Source organism: Crinia signifera, chromosome 11 (genome assembly GCF_055691185.1).
Source record: "Crinia signifera chromosome 11, ASM5569118v1, whole genome shotgun sequence".
Lineage (NCBI taxonomy): Eukaryota > Metazoa > Chordata > Amphibia > Anura > Myobatrachidae > Crinia > Crinia signifera.
The window spans coordinates 27,282,041-27,298,838 of NC_139227.1; the positions used below are offsets into that span (position 1 = coordinate 27,282,041).

The window sequence follows — 16,798 nt, forward strand, 5'->3', positions numbered from 1 at the left end:
TGGCCAGAACCCTGCACAGATCATTGAGATCTGTGCATGGTTTTGCGGTAAAAAATGTTTTTTTTTTTTTTAGAAAAAAATTGCGTGGGGTCCCCCTTCCTGAGCATAACCAGCCCCGGGCTCATTGAGCCGGACCTGGTTCCAAAAATACGGGGGACAAAAAGCGTAGGGGTCCCCCGTATTTCTGAAACCAGCCCCGGACTCTTGGACCGGTCCTGGTTCCAAAAATACAGGGGACAAAAAATCTGGGGGTCCCCCCGTATTTTGAAACCAGCACCGGGCTCCAACAGCCCGTGGTGTCATGCCACAGCCGGGGGACACTTTTTACATAAGGTCCCCCGGCCGTACCATGAGCACCGTGGCTGGTCAGCCTTGGATGGGGTACCTGGGGGAGTGGGGACCCCCCCCAATAAAGGGGTCACGTCCCCCCCCCTTCCCGGCTTCACCCATCCAGGGCTGAAGCCTGGGGCTGTCACAGACGTCCCTGGACTTTGGACGTTCATACATAACATTGCTTTATAGAGGTGAACTACAAGTGCCAGCAGGCCTCCCCCACATGCTGGGACTTGGCAAACCACAAGTCCCAGCATGTGAGGCATAAATGGGCCTGCCGGGACTTGTAGTCCAACTGTAAAAAAAATGTTCAAATAAAACACACACACACACACACACACAGAAAAGTACAACTTTATTACACACACACATAATACACACACCTCAATTTTACACCAATTATTGGGGTGGTCCCCACTCCTCCAGGTACCCCGTCCAAGGCTGACCAGCCACGGTGCTCATGGTACAGCCGGGGGACCTTATGTAAAAAGTGTCCCCCGGCATGACACCACAGGCTGTTGGAGCCGGTTGCTGGGGACCCCCAGATTTTTTGTCCTCCGTATTTTTGGAACCAGGACCGGTCCAAGAGTCTGGGGCTGGTTTCAGAAATACGGGGGACCCCTATGCTTTTTGTCCCCCGTATTTTTGGAACCAGGTCCGGCTCAATGAGCCCGGGGCTGGTTATGCTCAGGAGGGGGTACCCCACGCCATTTTTTTTATAAACATTTAACTTTTACATATTTTTAAGACAGAACCCTGCACAGATCTCAATGATCTGTGCAGGGTTCTGGTCAATTTGCCTGTCAGAACCTGGTCTGCATGTGTGACGATTTTTAGTAACATTTTCCCATCTCATTAAATATGCGATTTGTATATTTTATAATGGGAAAATATCTGGATGCGAGTTCTGGCTTTACTAAAAATCGCACCTTCAGAATTTGCTGCAAAATGCGCAGTTTTTGCTGCTTTTCGCATCTCATTAAATATGCGATTTCGGAAAAACCGTGCGATTTCGGACGGTTTTGCGGGAAAAAAAAATTGCTAAAAAAAAAAAGTTTTCGCATCTCATTAAATGTCACCCATAGGGTCACATTTACTTAGATGGGAGTTCTATTACACATGAGATGTTGCCATGGGCAACCAGTCTGATCCTGTCTATTATCTTCTAGAACATACTACTAGAGACAGAGCAGTAGATTTGTGCAGGTTTTGCCTAAAGCAACCAATCGGATGATGTCTATGATTTTTTTTAGAATGCAATAACTTATAGCTAACATGTAATTGGTTGTTATGGGCAACAACGCTACTTCCATTTTTAGAGGCTGTAGTAAATCTACCTCATAGATACTGCTAGCGCCATGTGCCCTGTTATAGATGCAGATATACTGCTACAGTCCCGCAGTGATGCTAGGAATTCTGGGAAACCTTTAGAATTTCTGCATAAATATATTTAGATTTTCATCTCCTTCACAAAAATAAGTATCACCCAAAAAATTAAATAACACACAAAGATATACATTCATTCATTCATCCATTCATTATGTTTAAGCCTTTGAGTGCTGGGTGAATTTGTCAAAATAGGTGTGAAAATTGCCAAGCATCCATATGTTTTGCCATTATAAAGTATACAATTTAATAGGGTGGAATTTTTTGGTAAACATTACAAAATTCGCAAACACAATAGACCAGTTTCAGACAGGTGAATTTGACAGAATCATGCACCTATCAGTGAGATCAGTGCATGGTTCTGTTTTAAAAAAGTGTGTGAATAAAAAAAAAATATATATATATATATGGTCCCCCCTCCTGAGCCAAACCAGCCCTGAACGCATTGAGCTGGTCCTGGTTCCGAAAATATAAGGGACAAAAAGTGTAGGGGTCACCCGTGTTTCTGAAATCAGCCCCAGGCTCTTGGACCAGCCCTGGTTCCAAAAATACGGGGGACAAAAAAATGGGGGTCCTGTGTACTTTGGAACCAGCACTGGGCTCGAAAAGCCAGCGGTGTCATGCCACAGCCCGGGAACACTTTTATACAAGGTCACCTGGCCATACATGAGCATCGTAGCTGGTCAGCCTGGACGGGGTCCGTGGTGGAGTCAGAACACCCCCATTAAAGGGGGGTCCTCTGTCCAGGGCTGAATTCCGGTCTTGTCCCCGGCATCCCAGGCCTGATCTGTGTAAGAAAAAATAGAAAAAACACATTGCTTTATAAAGAAGAACTACAAGACCCAGCATGCCCGCTGGGCCTCGTAGTTTACCTGTAAAAAGAAACACACACACGCAGAAATGTAGAACTATAATAGACACCCCTTTTACACTTAAAAATCAATGACAAATACTAACTTGGTCCATTGTTGTCATCTCTGCCACTTGCTGCACTCGCCAGGCTTCGGGCATGGTGCCTCACTGCGCTTGGCACACTATTACGTTCTCCTCTATTCCCACTTGGATAGTAAGATATGAACTAAGTTGGGATAAACAAAAAAAAATGAAAAACTTGTGTCCACCTTTTGAGTGTCGACCATGTACTTGTCAACATTAAGATTGTGTCAGCCTTCTGTCATGGTCAAACTAGGGTATGACAACCATTCTTAGTGCCGACTTATACCCCTTTTACACTCGCAGAGCCGGGTCATACCCGGAAATGTGTTCCCGGGACTCTACCCAGGAATGTACCCTTTCACACTGCACTCAGACCTGGGATCGACCCGAGACAGCCCCATTCACACTGATCCCGGGAAATCCCTCCAAATACATATGCATGTCATTAGAAATGGACTCCAGGGCTCTGAAAGATGACATCAGCATTTGTGAGCCCAAGAAAGCTCCAATCAGCAGCTTTTTTAAAGTCCCGTGTACCCAATCCCGGGACCGCATCCCGGGTCCATTCCGGAATTTATGTTCATCCCGGGATATTCTTTCAAGACCCTTTCACACTTAGCTAAATCCCGGGTTGATGCGCGTTCATGTGCAAAAACCCGGGATATTTTTGCAAGTGTGAAAGGGGTACTAGTGACTGTCGATCAACAGTTGTTGACCTAGTGACCGGATATCGAACAGGCTGCATGGGAGGATATCATTACTCTACAAGAAAAGCTGCCCATAGACCACCTGGACGAGCCAGAAGACCACTGTGCATGTTCTGCGGATAGAGGAGTCTAAAGTCGAACTTTTGGTCTAGAAGGAGAACCTGAAGAGACAAAACTCTGCATTCCACTGATCTTACTTCAGTGGAAAACACCATAAGTTTCTAGACCATACACATTAAACATGGCAGTGGATGTAGGGTGCCGGCATACACACATGCTGATGCCGGGGGGGGGGAAGGTCATGCTGTGGCTGCAGCATGATCGTTGTTAACAAGGACTCCGTCATCCTAACATGTGCAGATGAGGGAGGGGGGCGTTAACGACACGTGGGAGCATGCATCATGGGAGCATACATCGATATGGAGAGTGCACACTAGGTGATATTGTAAACAATTCAATATCGCCTAGTGTGTACACACTCCATGAAAGCCCCTTCTGAGCAAAATTGTTACCAATATCGCCTTGCATATATGGGGCTGTACATGCAACCCATCAGTGCCTGATTAACCAATAGGCTGATTAGGCTGCAGCCTAGGGCACCACCAGGATTGGGGCGGGGGTGCCTTGCAGGTGACAGTTGAGGAATACACTGAATGCCTAATTTATTCCATGCTTGATAGCTATCACCCGTCCCAATGTACTGTGGGGGGTAATGTTCTTATGGTGACTACCAGATGGCTGTGCCAATGTAACTTACTGATGGAGCCATTGCTACATGTACATTGTGCTGCAGTGCCAGCTGTGCAGCCTAAAGCCAAAGTCTCCTTCCCACAGATCCTGCCCAGGATGACCCATGGCAGTCAGCATCTCCCTGCAGGCACAGAGGGACTTCCAGGTAAGAATCCCATAAGTCCAGGCAGCGGCAGGGATTGCAAAGGGTAGCTCTTATTGGGAGAGCTGGCCTTTGCGTTGCTTATAGCATATGCAATGAGCCTTGTAACAATGGGTGGTGGGATGTACCTAGGGTGACCAACTGATCCCTTTAATCCGGGACACATATTAATTACACAGGTTCTGTGGCTGGCTTTCACCTGGTTTTAAACTGCCGCACCTCAAGACTCCATTTCACCTGGTTTTAAACTGCCACAGAACCTGTGTAATTAATATGTGTCCCGGATTAAAGGGATGAGTTGGTAACCCTACAGTACCACCAATGCTTGGTACATCCCGCCTCCTGTGCGCCCATACATGTGTGTTTAGATGCATTACAAAGGGAGTTACATGTGTATTAGCCTAGGGCACCTGGAACCTTTCATCAGGCCTTGCAATCCATGCTTGAAACAACAGATCCATGGCATCCATGCTCCCACCCCATGCTGGTCAGTTACCAGAAATGCCTATTTATTTATACAGCGGTCTTTCAACTGTGCGCACTTTCAGGGGTAAATCTAAGATGGAAGTTCTATTGCAGATGGGATGTTGCCCACAGCAACCAATTTGATTCTCTAGAATCTAATTGAGCAACTCGGTTTTGCCCATTTGAGAAATATTTTGCTTTGGTGATTAGGGGCCAGATGCACTAAGATTCAAAAGTGATAAAACGGAGAGTGATAAACAGCCAGCCAATCAGCTCCTACCTGCCATGTCACAGGCTGTGTTTATAAAAAAATATCAGTTCTGGGCACTGACAGAGAAGGGGGCCTTGCCTTGGACCTACAACTCAAAGTGTTAGAAATAATAGCCCCATGTCTTACCTCCGCTCACTAGTCTCCAGAGGTACTGTAACCGTCAAAGCTGTGCCCTGAAATCTGGCCCAGTGCAGAAAACTACACATCCCAGCAGCTCATACTGTCTGGCACCAGACTCGATTAGACGATGCCTGCAGCTACTCTCCCAGTAAGAGCAACTGCTTAGGATGGAAGTAGGGCTCAAGAAGTTTGGTCAGTCACTGCCTGTGAGGAGGAGAAGAGGAGGCCCAGCAAGAAGATGTGCTGTTCCAAAGAGGAGGCTCAGGGCAAAAGGGAAGCCAGGACCACCCTCTCAGCACCCAGCCAGGTGAGTACTTGTCTGCTGTCAGGACTTTTCCTCCTAACTCTCTTTATTGTTCTCCTATCCCCACCCTCTCTCTCTCTCTATGGTCGCCCCCTATTCCTTCTCTCTGCCCCCATCTACTCCTTCTGTTTCTCTCTACCTTTACCTTTTTCCACTATGAATCTCCCTTCATTCACACCATTTGACTATGGGAATGGTGGTGGGAGGGGAGGGGTGCCCTGCCTATTTGCCAGTCCCATGACCCATTATTTCTGATGGCAGCTCTGGGCGCAGATGGGGAAAAAAAGGTATCGATCTCCCGTTTTTGCAAATGGATCTGCTGATGCATTGCTGTTTGTGATGCATTAGCAATTTTGCAAGGGCGGTTATTCTTTCTGTCTGGGCGGTGACTTTTTGATTGTAGGCAACTGCTTCTTCCTCTAGCGATCCATGCTGAATTAGGCCCAGAGGCACATCAGCAGGCATGTACACCACCTTGTAAAGTTTTTTTCATATATATATATAGGCCTATACTATATTGGAGTGAGGTTCTCATCTCCTGGGAGGGCACCCAGGCCTGTTTACATCATTAATGGAGTGCCGGCCAATCCCCACAACATATATATATATATATATATATATATATATATATATATATATATATATATATATATATAAAACCTCCGATATAGCAGGCGTCACTCCAGGTCTTAGGTGAAAAAAACGTGATATTTATTTATCCTTCTAACGGTCAACGCCGTTTCGGGCAGTCGCCCTTCGTCAGGACCAGAAGAAACAAAATTCAACAGTGCAACAACAAAGTGAAAAAGAAAAATGGACTTACATATAGGGGACCCGCCGTGTAGCGGCATGTATATACACATGTATAAGCACTATATCACATGATAAACCCTGCTATATGAAGCACAATGCACTTTAAATCAGCATTCTAATGTATTGGCATATTTTGCACTGTTTCCCTAGTGTGGCCTCCTCCGCTGCCAGGACGGACAGGTCACTTCCGGGAGATCCCGGAAGTTGTCAGCAGGAGTCCCAGACGGAGGAGGACGCTACACGGCGGGTCCCCTATATGTAAGTCCATTTTTCTTTTTCACTTTGTTGTTGCACTGTTGAATTTTGTTTCTTCTGGTCCTGACGAAGGGCGACTGCCCGAAACGGCGTTGACCGTTAGAAGGATAAATAAATATCACGTTTTTTTCACCTAAGACCTGGAGTGACGCCTGCTATATCGGAGGTTGTATCAGTGGCTGCAAGGCCATTTGGGAAGGCACCCGGGCACATATATTTGGTTGAGCGAGGAGTGCCGGACACCCCACACGTTTTATTTATATATATATATATATATATATATATATATATATATATATATATTATTTTTTTTTTATTTATTAGCAGTTTCTTATATAGCGCACACAGATTCCGCAGTGCTTTACAGAGTATAGTTGAACACTCACATCAGTCCCTGCCCCAGTGGAGCTTACAATCTACATTCCCTACCACATGTACACGCACACACAGACATTCTAGGGTTAATTTTGTTGGGAGCCAATTAACCTACCAGTATATTTTTGGATTGTGGGAGGAAACCAGAGTACCCGGAGTAAACCCACGCAAGCACAGGGAGAATGTACAAACTCCACACAGTTAGGGCCATGGTGGGTATTGAACCCATGACCTCAGCGCTGTGAGGCAGTAATGCTAACCATTACACTATCCGTACTGCCCATATATATATATATATATAAGCAGGTATATTGTTCGGCACTCTCGTCAAATGGGCAAGCGCCGTGGTGCCTTCCTCAGATGATGCAAATAGAGATGTGGTCTCGGGGCCTATGGCAGGGTCCCAAAGAAACAGGCGGCACTCACTCGGCTTAGGTGCAAACCATCTTTATGTAGCAAGTCGTTTATACAAACAGCGTCATGTCGACGTTTCAAGACCGGTGCAGTCTTATCATCAGGACGTGCTTTAAAGTGCATGTGCACACGCCCTGATGATAAGACTGCACCGGTCTTGAAACGTCGACATGATGCTGTTTGTATAAACGACTTGCTACATAAAGATGGTTTGCACCTAAGCCGAGTGAGTGCCGCCTGTTTCTTTGGGACCCTGCCATAGGCCCTGGGACTACATCTCTCTCTATAGTCCTGGACACATACATACATATATACATATATACATACAGTACATACACAGGGGAGAATTTAGGGGTCAGGCCAACCCTAGGCACAACATTATCGGTTGCCCCCCCATAATGCCACATTATACGGCCCTTAGGTTGACACACCTAAGATCGACATGCATTGGGTCAACCACTGATGGACAACATGGGCTTTGGTCGACATCTGAAAAGGTCAACATTGCCTTAAGTCGACAGGGTTGTTAGGTTGACACAAGTATTAGGTCGACATGGGGGTTTTCACTTTATTTAGAGCCGACGTGTGCTAACTGGCCGTCTTTCATGCCCTTTCATCCCCTACGGCGTGGAGGGAGAATAAAGTCCGCTCGGCACCGTGCCCGAAGCATGGTGAACCATGTGAGGGGACACGGTGCACCGATATGGTGTCCATGCTGGCTGTGTTGACATTTGGGACAAAAAAGTGAAAAAACAATTTCGACCTTTTGACTGTCGACCTAATGCTTGTGTCGACGTAAGGTCATGTCAACCTTTTGAGGTGTCGAACTAAGCCCATGTTGCCCTTCAGTAGTTGACCCAATGCATGTCGACCCAATGACCCATACCCCATGCCACTGCCTCCTTCATGTTTGGGGCCTCCCAACTGCCAAAGCAGCACCAACCTCACCCCCATTCTACCACCACAATGACTAAACATTGCCTCCTCCCGCATTTGTAATGATAAAAACAACAAAAAAGTCATTCACCTGGCCATTGGCCTATCAGGGCTCTAATACAAGTAGGCATCCTGTGCTGCCCCCAACAAGTGTCACCCCCTAGGCAAGTGCCTCATGTGTCTAGTGGGAAATCCACCACTGTGCATGCATACATACATACATACATACATACATACATACGTATGGAGACATGCACCTTATGTCCTGTGACATGCACCTTATGTCCTGTGACATATCCATATTTGGAACAACACCATACCTCCCAACTGTCCCGATTACAGGACAGTCACAATAATTAAATACTGTCCCTCTCGCAGGTCGCAGTGTCCTGGGGGGGGGGGGGGGGGGGCGTTGGGGGGAAGGTGATCCCTGAATAGATGCCCTACTCATGCGCAACATCCAATCAGTGTAGGCAGAGAACCGGGGTTGCCCAGCAACTCAGGACACGCCCCCAAAATTGATGAAAGCCGGGGGCATGCCGCTCAGCTCCACCCTCTGTTGCCCGTGGTTCTGCCCCTTTTCAGATGCAGGTCCTGCTTCCTGTCATCTGAAAGTTGGGAGGTATGCAATACATACTACTGTACACATGTGCTCTGCCCTAGAGTCACACATAATTCTAGATACATGTATGACTACAGACGTGTGCACTCCCCGGTCATGTATACTGGAGGCATGAGCACTGCTGCAGGCACATATACACTTCTGGAAACATACATACATACATACATGCCAGTGCAGACATGTGTACTACTGGAGTACACTACTACTGGTACTACATGCTAGTGGGAGCATGTTCACTCACCTAGATAACATAGTACTGGAGATAATACCAGTGATGTATGTTGTTCTATAGACAAACATACTGTTGTATACTGCCATGGAGACATGTAATCATCCCACTGGTCATACAGTAAGTAGACACATTTATACCCATGGAGACATGTATGCTCCTAGAAACATACATGATATACCTATTAGGTTAGATGTGGTTACTGTTCTATATACATACAGTACTGCTGACACTAATGGGGACACACATACTGCACTGTCTGAGACGTATGTACTATATATGCATACAGTCAGGTGGAGACATCTGTAGTGCTGTGCACACATACATCATACAGGAAAGATGTGTTCTGTCCTAGAGACATACATAGATCTAGAGTCATGCACAGCATTCCAGAGACATGCTAGGCTAATAGACAGTACCCCTGGGACATACATCCCCCGTGTGTGTACCATGACTATACACACATAATATAACCAGTCACAGTATCCTAGAGACATACTGTATATCCTGTGTGAGACATATGGGAAGACAGACACACAAGCCCAGGTCTTGCACAGTACTGACATAGCCACTACTTACTATGTACATAGCCGTGCATACTGCCAGACGCTTGCTATGAACTATATACAGTATCCAAGCTATATATTCCTGCTAAACACAAGTCACTTTGTCAGCCGCAGCATACACAGTAAAACACATAGCTGAGAAGCACACACTGGCCGGCATCAAGCTCACAGCACTGCTGCTGAGAAACAGCCTTCATTCACACTGCACATGCACTGACTCCCTGCACATGTATATGGGTTGTCACTACTGCGGCAGCAACCAGCAGTGGTGTCTCTGATGGTCAGGCTGCTCTGTGAAGGCTCTTACTGATTTTGCAGTTGGCCTGTCCTGTCCATCCCAGATACCTATGGTTGTGAATATAACAATACGCAGCCAATCACCAGTGAAGCACAGCAGATCCGTAGTCCCAGTGAATCTCTTCTTTGGACGCTCTCTGCCAGACCCCACGTTCCTCTGTTACCATTTTCATGAGATATTCCACTGCTTGTGTCTCCCATTGCTCAGCGCCTTCTTCCTGTGATTTCGCCGCTTATTTTATTGACTTTGGCACATGTCCAACACATATCCCATCGTTTGTGGCACAGCCTGTTTGGATGATCCCATTAATTAACCCGACAATTAGCTAATTCCGTGCGCTCTAAGCAGCCTGTCCGCTGCGCACTGACTTTTATCTGTTAGAAAATGACAGTCTTCATCATCCACAGAATAGAACCAACGGCATCTTTCTCTCTCCCTGGAAAAGCTGCTGTTACCTTTTAGCTTCCAGGCGTTGCTGGTGCCAACTACTGTTGGCGAGGCGCCTGCCACAGGCACTGAACTACAACAGCGCGTCGCTCCTCTCATCACATCCTTCCATGTTTCCTGTTTCCCTAGCAAGAAGCCAAGAAAATCCCATAGCACCGTCTCCTGCACGAGCAGTCAGCCAGACAGACAGAAGTGGCAGCGAATAGTGGAAGGTTCCCAAAACTCCCCACGTGCCCTGGAACAAGTTTCCTGCATGTGACATTTTCTCTGTCCCTGTTTTTTTGCTGTTCTTCCTTCTGCTTTTTTCGCTCTTTCCCTTTTTCTGTCTTGGCTTCACCCTGAACTGCAGCCTGGTCCCCCCCACCCCACCACCCCCCCACTTCCTGCTCTGCAGCAGCAGCACACACTGTGCCAAAGCTGTATGGCCAGAGACAGAGAACTAGCTCGCAATGAATAATCAATACAGCTATTGATCTGAGGGAAATGTTTGTAAATTCCAAGGAGGGGATCACGAAGGAGCCGTAGATGGAAGGGGAGGCGTATGTGTCAGGACCGCAGACTCCTGGGAATGCCGTTCTTCCCAAGGAAGCGACGTTTAGACTGCACCTCTCTGCGTCTGGCAAGCGGTGGGCACCGGAATGTCAGGGGCGCCCGTCCTGGCTTTCTTTGCAGCTGCGTCTGCACAGGAATCAGGAGGCACGGAAGCTGCCTAAGGCTCCCTGAGTGCCACTGCTTGGCAGAGAGCCAGGACAGCTTTGTTTTCATTATCGCACGCCACTCGGCAATTTGCATAAATGCATATGGTTATTTAATTCTAAACGCCTCATCAGCACAATTCCGGAGGGGGGGAAGGGAAGGAAACGAGTAAAGTGTGTGCATCGTGCCCGCCAATCGTAACCGCTGAGAGCGGGGGAAAGGATTTGTCGAAAAAGCGCAGGAGAGTGAGAGCTCCAAACATCGATCAATGTGTATATACTGTAGTGTTCTGAGAAAGGAATTACAGCCAGGCAGAGTGAGAGGAAGTACAGTACTGCATGAGAGAGGAGGGAGAACAAACACACACAGCACAGGGAAGAGGTAGAAAAGGAAAACATTTCTGGCTAGCCCCGTTCTCCTCAGTCCTTGCTCTGTTCACCTGGGCATTCTGTGCCCTCCCAGATTTCCCACAGACTTTCATCTCCAGCCTGCAGACCACCGTTCGAGCACCTCCTCGGGCTGACCTGAGACAGTGCCAGTCTTCTCCTGTGTCTTTCTCTCTCACCTCATTGGCTAACGGAGCCAAACCAAGGAGACATACAGTACGCACTTCCAACCAGCACTAAAATGCACCTGTCTTCATTTCACATTCTACTAATACATCTTACTATCTAGTCACTGGCTCCAGAAAGGTCAATGAGCATCTGCTGCATTCCAGTCTAATCCAAAACATGACCCAGCTGTGCAGAATTTTATTGCCCTATATACCCACCAACGTGGCAACGCTTCTGAAGCGTCCACCCTAGATCGCGATTATTGTGCCAGTTTCTCTAACGCCAGCACGTCTGCATCGAATGACCTTTTATAGCCCGATATTGAATTACCTGGCATATTACAGCGGAACTTGTTGTATGCGCAGTTTCTTCAGTATCTATGCTGTACCTGCCATAGCGTCCCCCAAGGCCTAAGTGCTTGTGTCTGTCGTGTTAATGCTGGAAAACTGCTCCCCTTCTTAGACACAAATGAACTAAGAAATGACAGGTTTCTAATGTGTTCCTCTAATGCTTGCTGAGGGGTCCCTTTGCCTATTCATTGCCTCAAGCTTCCTACGTTGGAATTACAACGAGCAGTCAAGGATCTCCATGGAACTCCGGAGCTGTCCATGGTGTTAATCTTGGCCAAGAGAGATTTCTTCTCCTATGGTTGAGCGATCAGTAGTTTCCTTTGTATAATGTAATTCAGCTAACAGTAGGCGCACAATCTAGTTTTCCGCAGCTTTCTTGTTTCTCTTTAAACATACGATTCATACGAAATTAATAAAAAATATCATTTTCCTAATAACTAGGTTAACTAGTGAATATACAGTATATTAGTGTATATGTACAGTAATATACTGATGTAGCATATTATGAAGTGTTGTAAGATTGGTGTCTTACGAACTAGCTTCCAGAAATCCCTATGTCTTTGGGCTGTGGGGATTATTCTGGTTCACTCCTTCTTAGATGAACAAAACCATCTGCACTGCAGGGGGGCAGATGTAACAGGTGCAGATAGAATTAGATTTGGGTGAGTTAGTTTGTTTCTGTGAAGGGAAAATACTGACTGCTTTATTTTTACACTGCAATATAGATCTCACTTTGAAGTAAAACCCCACCCAAATGTAACTCTCTCTGCACAAGTAACATCCACCCCACCTGCAGTGCACATGGTTTTGTCCATCTAAGAAGGAATTTGCCAGAAGGAGTGAACCAGAATAACCCCCTATGAGTGGATACGCAAGACACAGACAGCACCCTGGTGTGATTCTGTTAAACACTTCTAAGTACTGGGATACATACTGATGACCGGCAGTCAATTCACCAAGGCCGGCATCGTTGGAACACTCCGCCTGCCCCCAATCCTAAACTTCCCTTCCAGCAGCCTGTCCCCAACTGCCCCCCCCCTCCCCCACAGCCTGATCCTAACCCTCCCCTAGTGACTAACCACCACACCCCACCACCTAAACTTAATTATCCCAACCACAGCCGATCGCTAAACCCCCTACTAGGTGCCTAAACAAAACCCCCTATACCAACAGCCAGACCCTAACGATCCCACTAGTGCCTAACCCCCACACCCCAACACCTAAACCTATCCTTTCTGCCTGCAGCCTACCCCCCCCCCCCCCCCCCTTCTAGGTGCCTAAACCAAACTCCGTCCCACTCACAGCCTAACCCTATCCTTCCCCTCCACACAGCCTGGCCCTAACCCTACCCACTAGTGGCCCCATACACAGTATAACATGGAGTGTGCTTGTATAGTGAATGATGGGTTATGGGTCAAAGGGTCAACAAGAGGAAGGTCGACACAGTCGACATGGACACTAAAGAAAGTGCACTGCGTCTGCTCACCATGCTTCAAGCACACAATTTTATTCTCCCACCACACCCTAGTGGACAATAGGGCACGAAATACCGCCTGTCGGCACATGCCAGCTCAAAAAAGAAGTGAAAAACCCCATGTCGACTTTTTGATTGCCGACCTAATGCATGTGTTGACCTAATGACCCTGCCGACCTAACCCCATGTGGACCTTCAGACATGTCGACCCATTGCATATGGACCTTCCCCTTGTCGACCTGGTGACCTTATCCCGAATGATGAGGGCATCAGAGAGAACCCCTTGTATTCTACTAGATGCGGTTGATGGGTTGGACTTGTAAAGTGAGTATAACAGTATTCGAAGAACAGAAACCTGCTTTCAAATCTCAAGGCAGTTTCTGAAGTGACCGGCTCTGTGGACAGCTGACCTGGCCAGGAGCCACTGGTGTCTGGAGAATATGCCAAAATCTACTGATGTGGAAATTGATCAAGGTGACTAAAATGGATTTTCCACTTGGCAACCACCTGTGAATGTGAACTAATTGGACAGATATATTATTACATTCCCAATAGCCGAATTAGCTAAGTGGTGGTCCCCCAGGAGCTGTGGAACTACAGATACCAACATGCCCTATCAGCCATCTGCTGCGGCGCATCAATTCCCAAGATGCCTTGTCAGACAGCTGATGTGGAACTAGAAATCCCAGCATGTCCTGTCAGTCATCTATTGTGCAGATATAATAGTAGATATTTCTAATAGTAGAGGCTGGAGGGCCATGCTGGAACTTGTAGTGTTATGGTTTCTGGTTTACTTCCTCTGTGCTGTAATAGTAAAGTCACAGTAAGCAGTGAATGTATGATGTCATTGCATAGAGTCTTTTATTATGTAAAGAACCATTGTACCCTCAGATTGAAATCTTATGTGTTCCGTGGCAGGTAAAATACGTTGGGGGTTATTCAGAGCTTGGTCGCACAGCTGCGGATTAGCAAGCCGGGTGATTATCGATAGACTGCGCGGGCATACAGATAGAAGTATGCATGCGCGAAGTCAGCTGTGATAAAAACCTGCGTCTTATTTTATCGATGGCCGTACACAAGTTGATTGACAGAAAGCCGGCCTTTGGGGTGGCAACCAACTGGTTTCTGGGGAAAACGCATTTGTACCCAGGCCTTTGAGGGGAAGGTGTGTGCCACCAGCTCTGACCCCTCTCCAACCGCTTCTATCACAGCTGCTGAGCATGTCTTGGACTACGCACTGACTGCACACCCTGGAACAATCAATCGCAGATCCAGCTAATTTCGCAAGCCGTGCTGAGCAATTTGCAGGGGCAGGGTTTCACTCTGGCTGGGCAGCGTATACCTGATCCCAGGGAGTGATCAGTTCTGAATAATTCCCATTGGTCAGTGTTAAGGCCCATACACACTGTGTAACTGAGCTGAAAGCCGCTCAGTTTACTCGTTTGAGCTGATTTCAGTTTGAAAGCCGTCCACTGATGTGCGCTCCCAAAATTGCCCAGTGTGTATGGACCATTACTCTGGTATGCTACGACAACACTTCATCATTTAGTCACTGTATCCTGATGCAATTCCCAGTACACAAAAGAAGGTATTTCAGTTACTGGGACATTACTGACCTTTCTCCTGTGAATGAATCAAGCAAGGCCCTTATTCTGGTTGACTCACAAATCTGAATAACCCTGCATTTTGCACAGCAAGATTGAAAACTTGTCAATCAAACTCTGCCTGCCCAGTTAGAGAAGATACACACCCCTAACATGGCAATCTGCTGCAGAGAGAGAACATGGGCACATATTAGGTTTGTCTACATTTTGGTTATTTTATCTATATTATTTAGCTCTGTAATAGGCAGCCTTTGCTATATTATCTATATACATATATATATATATCAGATAGTGACTTTATTTGCTCCTAATCTGAATTAGGCCCTATGTGCTGTGCTCTGCACTCCGAGTGCAGAGATCATTAAGGGGGATGACTATCAGTCCCTCCTGTGACCCTGTTTAAAGGGGACCTATGGACAGTGAGGTGGGGGGTGGAGGTGTAATGGCACTCGGGGATCTATTGCTAAAGGTACAACACAGATAAACCGGTTATAATACAAAGGTTAGTGTAGCTAGTTTAGGGGTATATTTAATTAGCTGCTGTCAGGTGCAAACTTTTTGGGGGTGTTGTAGGGAGGCCAATCCCGGGATCGGGATCGGCGGGATCCCGGGATTTTGGCCTAAAATCGCCGGGATTTGAATCCCGGGATTGAAGATTCCAATCCCGGGATTCCGGGATTAGCAACCCCATTAGTTTTTGCTTAAAGCCGGGCAGCGCTGAGTGCCAGAGTATGGCTCAGATGCTGCCTGGCTGACTGTTCATTAACCCCGGTGCTGCTGTCGGGAGTTGTGAGGGACAGTGTGCTGTGCCGACGGCGCCCAGGCTGTGCAGCGTGACCCCTGACATCACGTCACGCTGCGCAGCCCGGCCGCTGCTCTGCCTGTCGTGCTGACCCGGACAGACGCCCGCTGTTATGCCCCCTGCCTTCCGCCAGAGATAGATGCTGCCTGTGCCCTGTCACCGCCACTGCCGCCGTAAGTGACAAGGCAGAGACTATGGGCACGGGGATGATGTGCGGGGTGCAGCAATTTATATTGACATCTGGGATTGCCCGTTTTTTTTTATTAGGGAGTCCAATCCCGGGATCCCGGGAATCCCGGGATTGAGCATTTTTCAATCCCGAATCCCGGGATTGAAAAAATGCCCCGGGATTGGCATCCCTAGGGTGTTGTATGGATGGGACAGGTGTTTTTAAGATTGCAGGTGTTTTTTAACACCTTTTTTTAAAACTTGCTATGAGCGCCTCACACAGACCATCCCTGCGTGCAATTCTCCTGCTGTTTCCAGTCCTGTGTGCTCCTTTTCCTATGAGCATCTCACATAGAGACCATCCCTGTGTGCAATTCTTCTGCTGTTTCCAGTCCTGTGTGCTCCTTTTCCTATGAGCATCTCACAGAGGAGACCATCCCTGTGTGCAATTCTTCTGCTGTTTTCGTTACGTCATTGCTGTTTTGTTTCTTTACATGTTAGATGTTTGCACTTACCCAGATTGTGGGTCCAATTACTCAGACTCTCAATTAGACAAATGAAAGAAGATGAATGGGATCAAAGTGGAATACATTGCAGGACTGACTACACTCACACCCCTTCGGTTACAGTGTCAGTTTGCTAAGCAAAACCAGTTTGTAACAATCTAAGGAGAGACCATAAATATCATTTAAATATTTGCCTGGGGTAAATATTAACCTCAGAGTTCAGATCTAAATAAATCCCTGCTCTTACAATGAGTGACGCCCTCTTTCCAGAGACA

The 16,798-nt window shown here is 47.1% G+C and overlaps 1 protein-coding gene and 1 long non-coding RNA gene across 3 annotated transcripts in view; one reads left to right on the plus strand and one right to left on the minus strand.

Annotated features, from left to right (window-relative positions):
* Positions 1 to 16,798, plus strand: part of ZFHX3 (zinc finger homeobox 3) — a 692,957-nt gene that overhangs the window by 467,331 nt on the left and 208,828 nt on the right. The gene's annotated exons all lie outside the window — the stretch shown is intronic.
* Positions 1,942 to 11,348, minus strand: LOC146044991 (uncharacterized). The gene is made up of 3 exons (XR_014465363.1): positions 10,006 to 11,348; positions 2,677 to 2,797; positions 1,942 to 2,506 (listed from the first exon to the last, which is right to left on the minus strand). It is a non-coding gene; the product is annotated as an uncharacterized LOC146044991 (long non-coding RNA).